Source organism: Zootoca vivipara, chromosome 1, assembly GCF_963506605.1.
Source record: "Zootoca vivipara chromosome 1, rZooViv1.1, whole genome shotgun sequence".
Lineage (NCBI taxonomy): Eukaryota > Metazoa > Chordata > Lepidosauria > Squamata > Lacertidae > Zootoca > Zootoca vivipara.
The window spans coordinates 79,846,947-79,863,504 of NC_083276.1; the positions used below are offsets into that span (position 1 = coordinate 79,846,947).

Consider the following 16,558-nt stretch of genomic DNA (forward strand, 5'->3'; position numbering starts at 1 on the left):
TATATGAAAAAGTTATTTTCTGTCTGTTGCAGCTAACTATGGATCAAAACTAAAAACATACCCAGACATTTTTGATTTTTATTAAGGCAGACCTCTGTTTCAATAGATCTGGACTAGAAAACAAAACTAATAAGCAGAATCTATTAAAGTGACTGGAAAAAGATTTCAAATTAATAATGAGGGCTTCAGTTTTCTAGGCGCTAAAGCAATTATGCTCTTGAATCTTTCCAATCACTATCTCTAACAGGTTAAGGGAAGCAAGAAGGGTTTCATAAGCCTAACTTGTCTAAATAGCTAAAATCGTGCTAGGTATTATACAGACATTATCCACTCTTTGCCCAGATAAATCCTTTCCTCTCTTCTTGCAGTATTTGAATACAGTACTACAACATTCTGGCTAGGACCACTTTTTTTCCTGGCAGAACTCCTAACATCTTCAACTAGGGCATGACAGACAGAAATTAAGCAGGTTAAGCTTTTGCTAGCATGATGATAAAGAAAAGCTTTAGGTGTAATTCTCCTCAGCCATCATTTAGTAAATCCAAGGCTCCTTCCCCCTCCTCAAAAAACAACAACAAATGTTGACAACTCTAATGCTGGCTAACTCATGGGAGTGATAAAGGTTTTTAAAATGTTGGTTACAAAACCCAGTCAGTCCAACCCACCCAAAGTCAAACACTATTTATATCCTCTTGATTTAAATGTAAGAAACTTCAGCATGAACTCAAATCTCTCCCACAGAAATGAACAGGGCATATAGTGCAATGCTAAGCAGGGACCTTACTGGTGTCTTCTATAGACCTCCAAGCCAGACTGAAGACTTGGATGGTGCCTTACTAGAGCGGATTACCAAATATTCAAAAATGAGAGACATAGTAGTCATGGAAGACTTCAACTATCTGTTCCAACTATCTGTTGGAACTCAAACTCTGCCAAGAATGTAAAGGTAAAGGACCCCTGACAGTTAAGTCCAGTCGCAAGCGACTCTGGGGTTGTGACGCTCATCTCGCTTTACTGGCCGAGGGAGCCGACGTTTGTCTACAGACAGTTTTTCCGGGTCATGGGGCCAGCATGACTAAGCCGCTTCTGGCAAAGCGAGAGCAGTGCACTGAAACACCGTTTACCTTCCCGCTGGAGCAGTACCTATTTATCTACTTACATTTTGACGTGCTTTTGAACTGCTGGGTTGGCAGGAGCTGGGACCAAGTAATGGGAACTCACCCCATCGCAGGGATTCGAACCACCGACCTTTCGATCGGCAAGCCCTAGGCTCAGTGGTTTAGACAAATTCCCCAATTCTCTTGCTGACAATTTCATTTCCCAGAAGGTGGAAGAAGCCACAAGAGGGCCATCTCTCTTAGACCTGGTCCTCACTAACAGGGAGGAACTGATCAACCAAGTGAAAGTTCAGGGAACCTTGGGAGGATGTGATCCTGTCCTCTTGGGTTTCATTATACACAGACAAGAGAAAGCTGAGTGTAGTTGGACATGCACTCTGGACTAGAGCTGGGAAATATCTGGTTTTCAACCCTGTGATATATCACCAGCTAAACATCCTGATACTGTATACTGATATATCACAATGTCTGAAATATGAATGGAGCTATGTAGATGCATTGGCTGGCTTCAAAGTTTTGCCCACACTGTGATTTTTGCCACTGCCTGCTCTTGTGATTCGTTGTCCCCTACAGGAGGCAGGGCAGAGCTGAGCTGGCAGAGTTAACAGGGACTGCAGAAATCAAGAGAAGCATTGGCTGGCTTCATGGTTTTTCCCACATTGTGATGTTTGCATGTCGCGCGCGCGTGCGTGCGCACCCACCCACCACGATTTGTGATATATTGGCATGTAAAAATTAGAAGCCCTTTAGTGTGGGTTACACTCTGTCTTCTCATTAAATTAAGGCCATCCATATGACATCCCCTTCAACCAACTGCAATCTTGCTCATTTCCCCCTCCATGGACAATCCAACAAATAGTTAAAAATTCAAAACCTAACCACTCTACCCATCCCAACAGTGCTTTTTGTGCTGCTGGATGGATAAATCTTCTCAGCTACGGTACTTCCATATCCATGCCCCCTCATTCACCTTTACCTTCATTTCTTTTATGACAGTGCTTGTGTCTATTTCTGGATAGGCTCTGCCTGGCACGAAAGCAGCCACTTTAAAAAAGATAAATTTATTTGTACTGATCTGTTGGGGGGGTAGTAAATGTTTTTCAAATATTTTTGAAATCTCCAACTTTAGAGGGTTGAGATTTGTGATCCCTTTTTTACTTTTACTTGCTTCCACCTACCTGTATGTACTTGCAAGCCTTCTTATTTGTGCACAATATTGGGTGTTAGAAAAAACAATAAAATAGCAACATAAATTAAAGGAGCACAATGGAAATAAATCATAATTAAAAGTTTTGCTATTTTCCATAGCTGGTTGTGGTTTTTTAAGGGTGTGAGAGCAGGTAAATCTCTCTTTGTACATGTTTGGTTTGTGCTCAAATAGAGGGAATGGAAATAACAGAAGGCAGGGTCAAAAACACATAGTGTGGATTTATCCACCAAAGGATTGCAGTCAAAAGATACTAAGCTTGGTTCTGATGAAGTCCACTGTTTTTATTACGATAAAAGTTTATACCCACAACAGATACTTTCTATCTCATACTGGATTGCAACATCTCATCTCTCTTTCCTTGCTCAAATGAAACTACTTTTTTTCTTCCAAGTTCTGACTATACTTCAGAGGTTTGTAAAGAAGTGTCAATCTTATGTGTTCAAACGAAGACTTGAATCTTACACCTAAACCAATGGCTACAGAAGCTAATAAAGAGTGGGAGTAGCATACATTTTTGCACAAATTAGCTTTCAGTTGCCTTACAGCAGTGGTTTTCAATCAGTGTGCCAGCCATGGGACCCTGAGGTGCCTTGAATGATGGTCAGGGGTGCCGTGAGCAACACTGGCCTCTGTCCCTCATTTTGTCCCTCCACTGATGCCCTCTTGCGTCTCTGCCTCCCAAAGACTTGCACGAGTCTTTGTTGCAGCAGCCCTGGCTACATACTCCCCAGGCAAATGGTGCCTCTGGGGCTGACCAGGGGGTGCTGGCTGACAGAAGCTGAGAAGGCTTCGGAGTACGCAAGCAAGTGGGTGAGGGAGCCCAGCCAGCCAGTCCACCAGCCGTTACTGTTGGGAATGAACAGACAAGTGGAAGGCCGGACAGGCAGGTGGGCAGACAGGCATTGCACTGGCTTCTTTTGTGTTTTCTGCGTGCAAGACCTGCCTGGGAACTGAGTGCCCGGTGAGCCTCTCCACCATGCAGGCCTGGCAGCGCCCGCTGCTGCCACTGCTACCTCCCAAGGTAAGGTGCTGGCCCCATGTTCACCTCTGGTCAGTCTTCATTGGGCCACTAAGGCTGGGGGCATCCTCTTCCAAGGACACTGTGGGGCAGTGTGATATCTTTGGGGTGCGGCAGCTCAGAGACCAGGGGCAGCAGCGGAGAGTGGAGAGGGGGCTGAGGGAAAACACCCCAAGGGAGGGTGTTTGAAAAAGGGTGAGAGGCTGCCGGCTCTGCAGGCAAGGGGTGACATAACTGGGCTCCTGACCCCCACAGAGGTGCTGCAGAAAGAAGGTAGTTGGTCAAGGGAGCCGTGGACTCAAAAAGGTTGAAAACCTCTGCCTTACAGTATGTGTTATGCCTATTAAATGCTTGCCTTACAGCAAAACTAGTTAGACAGCATCTGCCATCTCAGTGTGATTTCTTGAAAAGAAACAACTCATGTATTCAAATTTAGTGTGTTTCTTATTCTGCAAAGATTCCTTTTGGTATGATGTGTAAGAAGTCATTCAATCATAAGACAAAATAGCTTTTTCATGTTTTTCAAGCAGTAACCATTGACATTCATGGCACTGATTCACATCAAAGAAACCACACCCTGAGGAAGGAAGGAAGACTATAAACTCCATAGCATTTGATTCCATGCTCACTTGCCCCCAAAGATGTTACATACTGGCACAAAGCCTACTGGGAACAATAGCCTATTCACATGGACTGACCCACCTGCTTGAGAAATATTGGATCATCTAGGACAATATATTGCATGTATGCATACGCCTTGGCATGGCAATATTATATATTAGCATTATACATGCACTGAAGTACATGTGTATGGATTGAGGTACAGGGAATACCACACAGATGTGAAGTACTGACAGAAGTTACAGCAGCACTTTTCAACTTACGTGTTCCATACCAAATGCACGTTACACTACATATCTCCATTGTATACACACAGAATCACAAAGATAGATGTACCTCTGGGAACTAACTACATATGATAACACAGTTGTTTAATTTCACAGTGTTTCCCCTGCTCTAAAGATCTGAGTTTACATGGTAGAACAGTGACTAGTCTGTGCAATGGCACCTGGGGTCTCTTGCATACAAAATGTGTGCTCTATCATTGAGAGAGAGACGTTTATTCTTCCACAATTGTATAATCAATAAAAGTTGGCCCAGCTTCTCAATCTATTCCATCCTCCCCAACCTGGTGCCCTCCAGACGTTTTGGAGTACAACTCCCATTGACCATGATGCTGACTGGAACACATCGGAGCTGATCTATTCAAATTAACAGACTCATTTCCAAACTGACATGGTTAGTCTTAGGTTGTTAGCTTCCCATTCTGGGAGACCACACTGCGATGCTATCCTCATTCAGACTGTAATGTTACTTGGGTTGCATGACAATCTGTTGCTCATTCTAACAAGGAGCCCTAAGAAATTTCACAGATAAGCACTGGCACAAAGCATTCTGTTGAAAGTAAATTATATGTGTGAAAGAGGGGGGGAGAGAAAAAGTTTCCAAATTTGTATTTTCGGCTTTCAGTATTAAGAGACATTTATAACATTAAAGGTAAAGGCAAAGGTGCCCCTCACCATTAGGTCCAGTCGTGACCGACTCTGGGGTTGCGGCGCTCATCTTGCATTATTGGCCGAGGGAGCCGGCATACACTTCCAGGTCATGCGGCCAGCATGACAAAGCTGCTTCTAGTGAATCAGAACAGCACACGGAAACGCCGTTTACCTTCCCGCTGTAGCGGTACCTATTTATCTACTTGCACTTTGACGTGCTTTCAAACTGCTAGGTTGGCAGGAGCTGGGACCAAGCAATGGGAGCTCACCCCGTTGCAGGGATTCGAACCACTGACCTTCTGATCGGCAAACCCTAGGCTCTGTGGTTTAACCCACAGCACCACCTGCGTCCCTGATAACATTATATATATATATATAAACATTATAACATTACTGAGAGACAAAGAACTGCCACTCTATCATGACATTGTTTCCTGTATTACTCAATACACGAACAAGTGAACCGTAACTCAACACTCAAATCTACATACATACATTTCAAAAGTCTCAAATAACATGATACTCTATACACACATACTAAATGAAGTGTCTTCTTACAAAACTTGGTACAGTGAATATAATGGGCAGGATTCAACTAACCAGTCCCACAGCAGAAGCCCACCCAAGAATATCCACTAGCGCAACAGGGCTTTCTCCCCTGAAATTGGCTGGGTGTGTGTGTCATGAGGAACTCCAGAACAGCGTTCAGGGAGAAGAGAGGAGGGACTATGCCATCTGGCAAGCTGAAAATCTTGCACTGACTGAAAGACTGCCATAGTGCAACATTTAATTCATTTCAATAACTGAACCTGTCTTCTCTGGAATATTTCTTTTACAAAAAGTGGGTGGGGGCGTAATTATCTGTACTCATTTAGCATCATTATTTCTGATTCGATAGCAGAAAGTTATGTACCCAGATATTATATCTACATTGCTTATTATTCTCCCTAATTACACAATTGTTTTCAGTTCTTTAAAATGAAAACCATCATTTGTAATCATTTGAGGAACTAGCTTTCTTACTCTCCTCTTAGCTCTACCAATAGAGAAGATAAACATCCATTTCAACAGTTATTGTCACATTACTTACATGACTCTTCAACTTTAAGTCAGTAGTTCCTGCTACAAGCATGTGATTATTTATACTTTCCAGTAAGAATTTGTCCATGTATGTTTTCCTGAGTCAAGTTTTATAAACTTCAAAATCCACAGCTGGGCAATATCTTTATTAGGATTACAAAATAGTAATCCTAATCCAAGCTTTGTGAAGTGATTGGTCGCATTTAATAGACAGAGAATAGCCTACTTAAGGCTTGCTTCAAAATACTAGACTTTCTGGTATGTGTAGGCAGTAGCTTGTTCCTTTGGCCTAAAGACTATTAGAGCTTAATCATACTACCAGCCAACACATTGTTCAACTATATTTCAGCCATTACTGTATAGTAGACTACCCCTAACTCCTATGCAATACATTCACAATATATGACAGTCACCATGCTGTGGAGGAGGAAAGCTTTGCTACCTAGGATGATCTATCTATCTATCTATCTATCTATCTATCTATCTATCTATCTATCTATCATCTGTCTAACTAACTACCTACCTACCTACCTACCTACCTACCTAGGGGAAGGCAGATATGTCTCAACATTGATGACAATGTGTCACTGTCAAAGACCTAAAAATTAAGGCAGAAGGTAAGAGATTCATAAATCAGTGTACCATTACCACAAGGGAAGCAGGTAGCCTCCTTGTGTTCTTTTTTTTAAAAAAAAATGCTGCGTGAGTAGTTCATAAAATGAGTCTGATATGGTAGTAGTGTCATTTTTACTAAGATTTCACATGTGCTATCTAACAGTTTGCACAAACACATTCTAAACAGTGGTTCTCAGAGCAAAACTTCTTGTTCCCATACAGAATAAATTTCAGTTTGAATGCTACAGACCACTGGAATGTTTTCAGCTATACTTATCCATTATTACCAACACAGCTCACCATACAGATATGCCTAGCAGCAACCAATGTAACCAATGAAAAAACAAGTTATGGCAGGTGAGTACTTACCAATACAGGAGTTTATGCTATCCTGTACTGTAATTCTATTATTTCCCAGCTGCCACCACTTCAGAGCATTTTCTGCACAATCTGATCACACAGAAGTTTCCTCCTGCTACCCAATATAAAATGCAGTAACCTCTCTATTACACTGGAGTATAGTATCAGAAATCAGTGTGTGAGGTCTGTGTGATGAGGCAAACAACTATATATTTGTATAAGCAATCACTTTTTCAGAAATGCAGAAGTGTTGTAGAGATGTAACTGCCTGATGATACACACTTCTCTGTTTTCCATTATAACCTCTGGCCAAATCATTGCTGCATACTCCATCGTTTTTCAAGCTAAGCCCTGAAAATAAGGCATCACTTCTGCAACTGCATTTATATATTCTGGTGTAATTGCTGCGGGCATCCACAGACATGACAAATAAAGCAACTCTTCCTATCCCTTGGCTTTTACTCCGAGTGGAGTATTCCTTTTCTCTCTCCTCCAATTCCTGTGGCACCCCACTTTCTCCTCCCCAGATGCTACATTTTCTTCCCCCTAGTCTCCCAGATTGTTCTCCTTGCCCTCCTATCCTCTCAGTCATGTATGCTTCTTCTGTTCTTCTGCTAAGATGTTGTTCCGAGCCTTTAACCTCCTCCTTCAACTCCTTGTATGTTTCAGGGCAGGGGAAGTCACTTCGTGATGAAGGGGCAGTGAGGACAGCACTTAAGAGGATCCACAACTGCCATGGGGCGGGTGCAGTGGTTCCACTGTCCCCACGAGTGCCATGCTGGCGACTTCAGAACTATGAGCATCAAAGTGTCAAATAGTTTTGAACTTTGATGTTCCCTCCGTTTACAGTAGTGCCTTTTTCCACATTGAGCACGACTCATACAGCAGACCAGTCTCTGCTGCAGTATTAACACTGCAACACCCCCACAAACATCTTATTAACTGAGTTGGTGCAGGGGTAAGGTCTGCATGGGAGTAAAGGCATTTGCCCTGGAATCCATTTCTCCTCACTTCTAAGGGTGGGTGCCCACTGCAGTAACTTAATACTAATGTAAAAGTACATGTTCAGAAGCATTTTTATTTATTTATTCACATATTAGAGGGCTCACCCTTAGTACTGAAAATAGATTATTGCAGGGCTGAAACCCAGAACAGTTTAAACCTTGGTAACGGCACAGTTTTTAGGAATGCATGGCACCATTTTCTTTTGAAATTCATAAATTGTCTTTTTCTTTGAAGAAACAACACAGATATGACGTGGTATTGCTAATGGGCATGATCAAAGAAGGAAGGGTGGGGCTCTGATCAATAAGACCAACAGTAGCTTGCAAGCAACTTTTCTACTTACATCACAGTACAATACAGAAGTAAGGTAAAGGTAAAGGGACCCCTGACCATTAGGTCCAGTCGTGACAGACTCTGGGGTTGCGCGCTCATCTCGCATTATTGGCCGAGGGAGCCGGCGTATAGCTTCCAGGTCATGTGGCCAGCATGACAAAGCCGCTTCTGGCAAACCAGAGCAGCACATGGAAACGCCGTTTACCTTCCCACTGTAGCGGTTCCTATTTATCTACTTGCATTTTGACGTGCTTTCGAACTGCTAGGTTGGCAGGAGCTGGGACCAAGCAACGGGAGCTCACCCCGTCACAGGGATTCGAACCGCCGACCTTCTGATCAGTAAAACACTATAAATAAGGCCCAAGCAACAGCTGAAAATGCACTTCATCTCATGGAATCATAGAATCATAGAGTTGGAAGAGACCACAAGGGCCATCCAGTCCAACCCCCTGCCAAGCAGGAAACACCATCAAAGCCAGGGGTCAGCAAACTTTTTCAGCAGGGGGCCGGTCCACTGTCCCTCAGACCTTGTGGGGGGCCGGACTATATTTTGAAAAAAAAATGAATGAATTCCTATGGCCCACAAATAACCCAGAGATGCATTTTAAATAAAAGGACACATTCTATTCATGTAAAAAACACCAGGCAGGCCCCACAAATAACCCAGAGATGCATTTTAAATAAAATAATACATTCTACTCATGTAAAAACACACTGATTTCCGGACCGTCCGCGGGCCTGATTTAGAAGGCGATTGGGCCGCATCCGGCCCCCGGGCCTTAGTTTGGGGACCCCTGATCAAAGCATTCTTGACATATGGCTGTCAAGCCTCTGCTTAAAGACCTCCAAAGAAGGAGACTCCACCACACTCCTTGGTAGCAAATTCCACTGCCGAACAGCTCTTACTGTCAGGAAGTTCTTCCTAATGTTTAGGTGGAATCTTCTTTCTTGAAGTTTGAATCCATTGCTCCGTGTCCGCTTCTCTGGAGCAGCAGAAAACAATCTTTCTCCCTCCTCCATATATTCAGTGGAGAACACTGATTTTCAGAGTATGGGATGGCTTGCAGACGAGATAATAACAAAACTATTACCAAAACCCTCTTGTGGACTTAGTGGCTGTAGCTTCACCACCAGTGCTGAATACAATTTCACTTTGCAATGAGTGAAAGGTTGGGGTGGGGGACGACCTGGTGGGACTCTGTCTTCCGAGCTCACCTTCAGCAGAAGTTCTGATCCACACAATAAGAGTCTATTGGCAGTAAGGAGCTTATCTGTGCTATTTCACAGATGGAGCAGGGACAAAATTTGCAAGCCCTAACAGAAGTATCATAAATACTGTTAATATTAGTTTGCATGAATATAGCATAATAGGCAATACAATACTTAATGGTATGACCTCTCTACTTTAAAAAGGCAAAAATCATCTGTTCCACTAAGCTCATTATTATCACGAGGATGTCTTTGTAACAGATGAATGAAACAAAATGTACATTCCTGAATCAGAAGGTTTGTGAGCCTTGATATCATAGCACACACAGTACCCAGAATACTCTCGATTATTTATTATAACACTGAATTTCATGACCTGCTCTGTTTAGCAAGACTTTGGTAGAAACAGCGCGGAATTAAGCAATTGTGCCAGGTCATCAAACAAAGGGGGGAGGGGAGCACTTGATCCAAGAAATCACTAGTACATCAAATGTTACCCATTTACACTCCTAGAAAACAGCTCTTTTATCTATTTTCACTGTGAGCAGCACTGTCTTCTCTAGGAATACCACTGCACATCAACCAAAGAAATGATATAATCCAGTGCATTAAATTAGCGATCCACCCACTGACATTGTATACCAAAGTCTTAAAACACATTCACTATTTGACCACCCTTCCCACAGGCATCCTTCACAGATCCACAATCATATCATTGGCTGCGTCATGTAATATTAATATAAAATGCCCAAGTGGGTACTTGTCCAGTCCAGATCACAAGTGTGTAAAAACACACACCATAGTTGCAACCTAGCTATAGGCTTAACCCCCAATTCCATTTTAACAATTTTTGCCTGTGTCTGTAAGGCTTTTGAGGCAGTGTGTTCCAAAATTTGTCTTGTTCTCATCTCAGTGTGTGACTTCTAGACAATTATAGCCATTTCCCTCCATATGAATCTACTAGAATCCTGCAATAAGGGTGCTGAACTAGAATCTGGGAGACTAAGGTTCAAATTCCTACTCAGCTGTGAAGCTTACTGGATGATCTTGGGCTACTCACAGCTTCTCAGCCTAGCCTACCTCACAAGGTTGTTGTGAAGATAAAGCGGGTGTGGGAGAAGCGTGTATGCCACCTTGAGCTTCTTGAAGGAAAGGGAGGATATAAATATATACAAAGGGCTGTACCTCAGTGGTAGAATACATGTTTTGCATGCAGAAGATCCCCGGTTCAATCCCTGGTATCTCCAGGCAGGACTGGAAATGTTCCCATCAGAAACCCTAGACAGCTGCTGCTTGTCAGTGTTGACAGTACTGAGCTAGATGGACCAGTCGTCTGACTCAGGATAAGGCAGCTTCCTGTAAACCTGTGAAATAAATATATCAATCTGAGCCTCTTCTCTGTGTAACTCCCTCCAAGAGATGTCCAAAGCATGGCAACAAAAAACAGGTTTCCAATTTTGGAAAATATAAGCTCCTCTTGTGGCGACACAAATACATATTTATTTTTCTTGGCATTTGGATAGCTAGTGACCTAGCTTTTGGTGGTCATTTGGTGTCAATTCTAGTTTTGTATGGGGATAATTATTCTTTAGATGATATTTTGGAAGAATCCTGCGGTATGTTTGCATTCTATCATTTTAAGGAATACTTTAATATACAGTGTATTGTATTTTTTGCATTTTATTTATTGTTTGTTAAGTTTCTTTGGGGCTTCCACTGGTTAAGAAATGCAATTCCCAGATTTTATAAACTGAATTGAACTAAGCCAAACCTAATAATCCAAACATAAACACAATGTCCTATCAAAATGCGGCATGCTTAAATTATGTGTAAGTCAATGGAACAAAAGCTACAAAGCTAAACACACAGAAGTAGTATCCACTGAATTGAAAAGGACTTCTGAGCAAGCATGCATAGGATCACACTGCATACCACAAGGTCTCATTACATTTCAATGTAATCTGAGCACATGTAACTTTCAACAGATTGCACCCAGTGATAATATTGCCTGATATTCAGGCCCAGCAGGTATGTTCTTGAGGAGACAACCCACTCAGATATAAAGGACCAGTTCCTTCCACCACTCCCTCAAGATATAGAAAGAGTCCCCCTTTTCCTGCAAAGTAAATGCCTATTAATACAAATCCAGCCCCCATAATGCACATGCAAACGCGAATGACATTTTCTTCTGCAATCCAAGACAGGAACACCAGAATATATAAAGGAAGTAGCTTCAGACCGCCAGCTCCGTATGAGCCCAACATAAACCACCGTGGTGTTGAATGTCCAGATTAAATTCAGCAAAAACGGATCGTTATAAAACTGCTGTGCCGAAGGCCACAAAATTCCTTCCTTTCCACGCAAGCACGCGCGTGCACATCCATCTGCGCCTGCTACCCGGGAGCCCCAACCCCGGCTCCTCGATTTCCCGACGCCCAAATGAATCTCACAAGCAACCCACCCTACCTAGTCCTGGCAGAGGACGTTGGGCGGACCCGGGGGGAGGAAGGGAGACGCAGCCCAAGGCCACATGAAAAGCCATTGCCAGAGCCACCCGAGGATGCGCTTCCGCCTCCTCCCGCCCCCACGTCCTGCTCCTTTCCCTCCGCTCCAAGCCGCAGGCTGTGCCCCGCACAGTCCCCTCCCCGATCAGGGGAAGCGGGCGGAGATGGCACCTTTTTGGGCAGCAGGAAGGCTCCAGGGCGCGCTGCTTCCTTACCCATCCTGCGGCCATGCCGGCGGAGCGGCAGTGCCGGGGTTTGGGGAGCGGGGAGAGGGATGCTTCCCCATTCACCATGGCAACGGGGCCCTCCACCTCTGGCAGCGGCGGCGCTGCGGGGGTGGGCAGGCGAATGCACCCGCTGCCTTCCCGCCGCGTTGCCATATGCCAGGACAGGGGCGCCTCTCAGCTCGCTCCCGCGCGGGAGACGCAACGGCCTCCCTTCGCCGCGAAGGAGCCAGGAGGTGTCCTCCGCCCCCCGCCCCGCTCACGCCAAGGGGGCGCCTTCACTCCTCGCCCGCAGCGACAGAGGGAGCACCCGCCCTCCCTTCACTTCACCCCACCCCACCCCGCTCTCCCGGCACCACCGCCGCCGTCGCCGGGAACGTCCCTGCAGCCGCTCACCCCTTTGCCGCCGTCTCCGTCGCCGCCGCCACCGGGCCGAAGCCGCAGCCGCTGCTGCCGCCGCCGCCTCCATCCCGGGGCTCGGCAGCCACCCCGCACCCCGCCGCCCCAATTCTCTAATGCCGCCTCCGCTCGTGCCAGGGCCGCCTCCGCCCGCCGGGCCGCCCACTGCGTCAGCTCCGTAAGTCCCGCTACGCACCCAGCGGTAACTATGGCGACAGCGGGGCCTTCCTGCGCCCTCTGCTGTCGGCAAGCGCGGGCCTGGCGAAGCGAGCTGGCGAAAAGAGGAGGCCTCGCGGGGGCGGCCGATTGCACGCACCTCGGGGCAAAAAGAGGCGGGTGCTGAGAGGGGAAAGAGAAGCCTACCTTCTCTGCTAAATTCCTAAAACGAGGTTTTTCTTTGCTATGCTCGAGCCTGTCTAGAATCCTTGCCATGTCCCCTGAAAGGGACCCTTGCTCCTCTTTAATAACTGGGGGGGGGGGGGAGCAGTGGTTTCTCAGTGTCGAAGGAAGAGCTCTCTGCACATGCTTAGAAACCTGTATATTCTCCTAACTCTGAGGTTAGCTCTGATATGAAAAACAGTTTTCACTCTAGAGCCCTGGCATAAATTAAACAATACAGTAGGAAAGGGGAAGGGGGAGAGAGTTGAGCGGTGGCAGACTGGTGCAATTAGTTTTTTGTTTCATGGAGGAGTCAGTTTGCATAAGGAGGAGCAGCAAGGGCATAAGGAATGCACTGACATTTATCATTTGACAATGTGAAATAATCCAGTGCATTTATTGTTCCTTCTGTCTTCAGGAACTACTGAGAACAAGGAAGCACACCCAGGGGCCAGGATCTAAAATACAGTTCCCAGTGAGCTTCCATATGCTTGTTCCACTTCAGCGGCCCTGCAGTTCTGATCACAGCTATATAATAATATTATATTGCCCTGCAAGTTGCTTCCCAAATTCAGTGGACCTTTGAGAACAGCAATCATCCAGTGGAGGTCCTCCCTCAGTGACACATGCATTGGTTACAATCCAGGCTGAAGTGCTGTAATGTGCTCTATGGTCCATGATTCTCTTTGGCTCCTGACTCAATATAGTTAGCCTCCTGAAAGATTTACAAATACTTGGCAGCCTCATGAAAGATTCACAAACAGTTACTTTATTTCTGTAGCACAGAATGTTTTATTTTACCCAGAGTTCCATGGAACCCTCAGCTTCTGTGAGCATGCCCCAGGGTTCCACAAAATTGTACAACCTCCCACCTTAGGCACTTCACAATCCCCTCTTGTGGCAGGTAGGTAGTCACTCCCACTCGTCCAATCATCTCAAATAATACTCCAAGTTATAATTATTTAGTACAAATACTTGCCTTTGTTTTTTTTAATTGTGAAAGAAATTGCTTATTACTTTTCTTTCTTTCTCTTGCTGTGGAGGCAGGGAGGATTGTGGTTGCACTGCATCTATGACAAGTTACAGATGATCCTCTACCAGGAAAACATAATTCTGTATTTCTGGGCCAAGGAAGGGAGGGCCCAGAGCTGCACAAATCAGCAACGAAAGATTTGGGAAGGCTGGCCTTCAACAGTTCTTCAGAAGTCTTTAATAAAAGGATAAGTTACACATCAACAAAATAGTGACGTCCAGGCAATTGTCCACAAGAAGTTTGTGATGAAAATGCAGAATAGTAGCTTAGCAGTACAGGCTTGGGCTTCAAGAAATATTCATTTAATGGTTCACTTTTAACAGTAAAGAGGTGTGATACAATACAATAAAGGTTTATTCAATCAAGTAGGGAGTCCAATTGGCGGTATACAAATTTAATAACTAAAATGAACAATAAACAATAAAATACAGCCAGCAGCACTCTGGAAACAAATTGTTCACTTAGCAACCCTCCTCCCTCTTTCTTGAGATACTTTGCTATCTCCACTTACAGATAAATGTTTAAGTGCTAAATTAACTCTGGAAGAAACTACCATCTGGATGCAGCAGACTAAAAAGCAAGGTGTTTACTGTAATTGAATAAAAGGGAAAGCATTTGAACAGCAACAATATACATCTTTTAGACAGAAGTAAGACAGCGGGATCATTTTCCTAAAACAGATCATTAGCTGCCTTGATTAATGTGAATGGGTCTTTCACTGTGGTTTTGCCTGACTAACCTGGTCGGTAACCAGAGACTTAACAGAAGGAGTTGAGCTCTAGATTACTTCTCCACTTCAGAATCATAAAATTGTAGCATTGGAAGGGTCCCAATGGTCATTTAGTCCAACCCCATGCAATGCAAGAATCCCCTGTGCACAGCTAAAGAATCTCTAATGGATGGCCATCCAACCTGTGTCTTAAAACCTCCACTGAAGGAGAGTCTACCACCTTCTGACTCAGTCCTTTTCACTGTTCCTGTTGTAGTGTCCATCAGAGTTTGGAAGTGGGACAGGAAGGAAAAGCTAAAGGGAGGTTTTCCTGTTTGAATTTGGAGAAAGAGAAATGAGACATTGCCTATCCTCTCTCCCTTCCTCTCCCAAGTGTACATCTCAGTTCCACCACCTTGGCAGGCCACATATGTGTGATCATAGGATTGCCCACTTTAATTAAGATCTGGGATGAATGAGTTGCCTGGAACCATATGCATCTCAGCTCCTATTCAGAAGCAAGTACTGTACCATCAAGTCTAGATATGGGTGTATAGGTTTGCAATCTGAAACAACACCCATTCACCATTGCCAGCTCCTTATGCCACCTCTTTCCTGTCAAATGTCTCTTCAAAATACATTTTCCATGAAGACTTTAGCCCAACCTCTTAAACTTCACTTCCTACCGGTAGAAATATTAAGCTAACTGCATTCATAGTTTCCATGATTCTATCTTCCACTCCTTCTTGTCCTTCCATTGTCTCTCTTTTGTTGAGGTTTAGATGGCATGTTCCTTGGGGTAGACTGTTTTGCTTACGTTATAGTGTACATAAGGAATAAACAAAGCAGTAACTGCTATTGCGACTAGTACCTTTTACTACACAGGCATTTTATGTTCAGTGCAACTTACAAATTTTTCTTGTCTGGTTCCTTAAGGAAAGGGCCCATTTGCTAAGCAGCATTTGACTGCTTACATACCGTATGCCTCTGCTGCAGGTTTTGCTAAATAAAAGCACCACAGCAAAGAATACAAAATCACGCACTACCAAAGGGAATTCTGTTTAGGAGATTCCAGGCATGTTGGTGGCTTATTTGTATCTGTTAAGCCTCTTTGCAGCATTGCAACCCAGCCCTAATCACATTTACTTAATGTTCTATTGATTTAAATGAAATTTTGTTCAGAATAAGTGTACAGAGGACATCAGCCTTTGCATCTTGAACTTGCTAGGATTGCTCAATGAAGATTGTTCACATTGTCTATTTTGTTGGGGGGGAACCCCCCGAGGAATAAATTCTATTTACATGAGACAACAACCACATTTTCAAAGCTAGCGTAGAATGTGAAGCCATGGGTGGCCTTGGTATTAGAACTCTGCTTCCAGGCTACCATCAGCAAGCAGTCTAAGGCAGAGGTAGCCATTGGGATGCCCTCCAAATGTTGATAACACAAAAAGAACACAATAAGAGCAAGCCAGATCTGGCCAATAGCCCATCTGATCCAGCATCTGCTTCTCACAGTGACCAACCAAATGCCTGTGGGAAACCTCCAAGCAGGATCTAAGCACAAGGGAACTCTTCCCTCCTGTGGTTTCCAGCAACTGGTATTCAGAAGTATTAGTGCCTCCTAATGTACTCCAACCAAACCAGCATAGATTTTAGAGAAGTTCCTTACATCAGTGACATCACATTGTGATGTAATTCTCTTTTATCAGATGTGAATACAACCAGTTAAAGATCATTCAATAACTTTAAAAGGGAAGAGAGGGAGAGAGTGTGTGTATGCTTGCATTCTACTATATCTCAAGAA

General features: G+C 44.2%; 1 protein-coding gene across 10 annotated transcripts in view; it reads right to left on the bottom strand.

Moving 5' to 3' along the window:
- The window catches only part of DAGLA (diacylglycerol lipase alpha), a 94,210-nt gene extending 81,526 nt beyond the window's left edge, over window positions 1-12,684 (bottom strand). For 5 of the 10 annotated variants that reach the window (XM_035123634.2, XM_035123552.2, XM_060276978.1 and 2 more), the window contains exons 1-2: window positions 10,690-11,737; window positions 5,993-6,125 (exon numbers count right to left, since the gene is read on the bottom strand). The gene's annotated coding sequence lies outside the window, so the exon portion shown is untranslated. The other 5 variants (XM_060276986.1, XM_035123605.2, XM_060276962.1 and 2 more) reach the window with 3 other exon arrangements.
- Window positions 12,685-16,558: the final 3,874 nt, after the last annotated feature.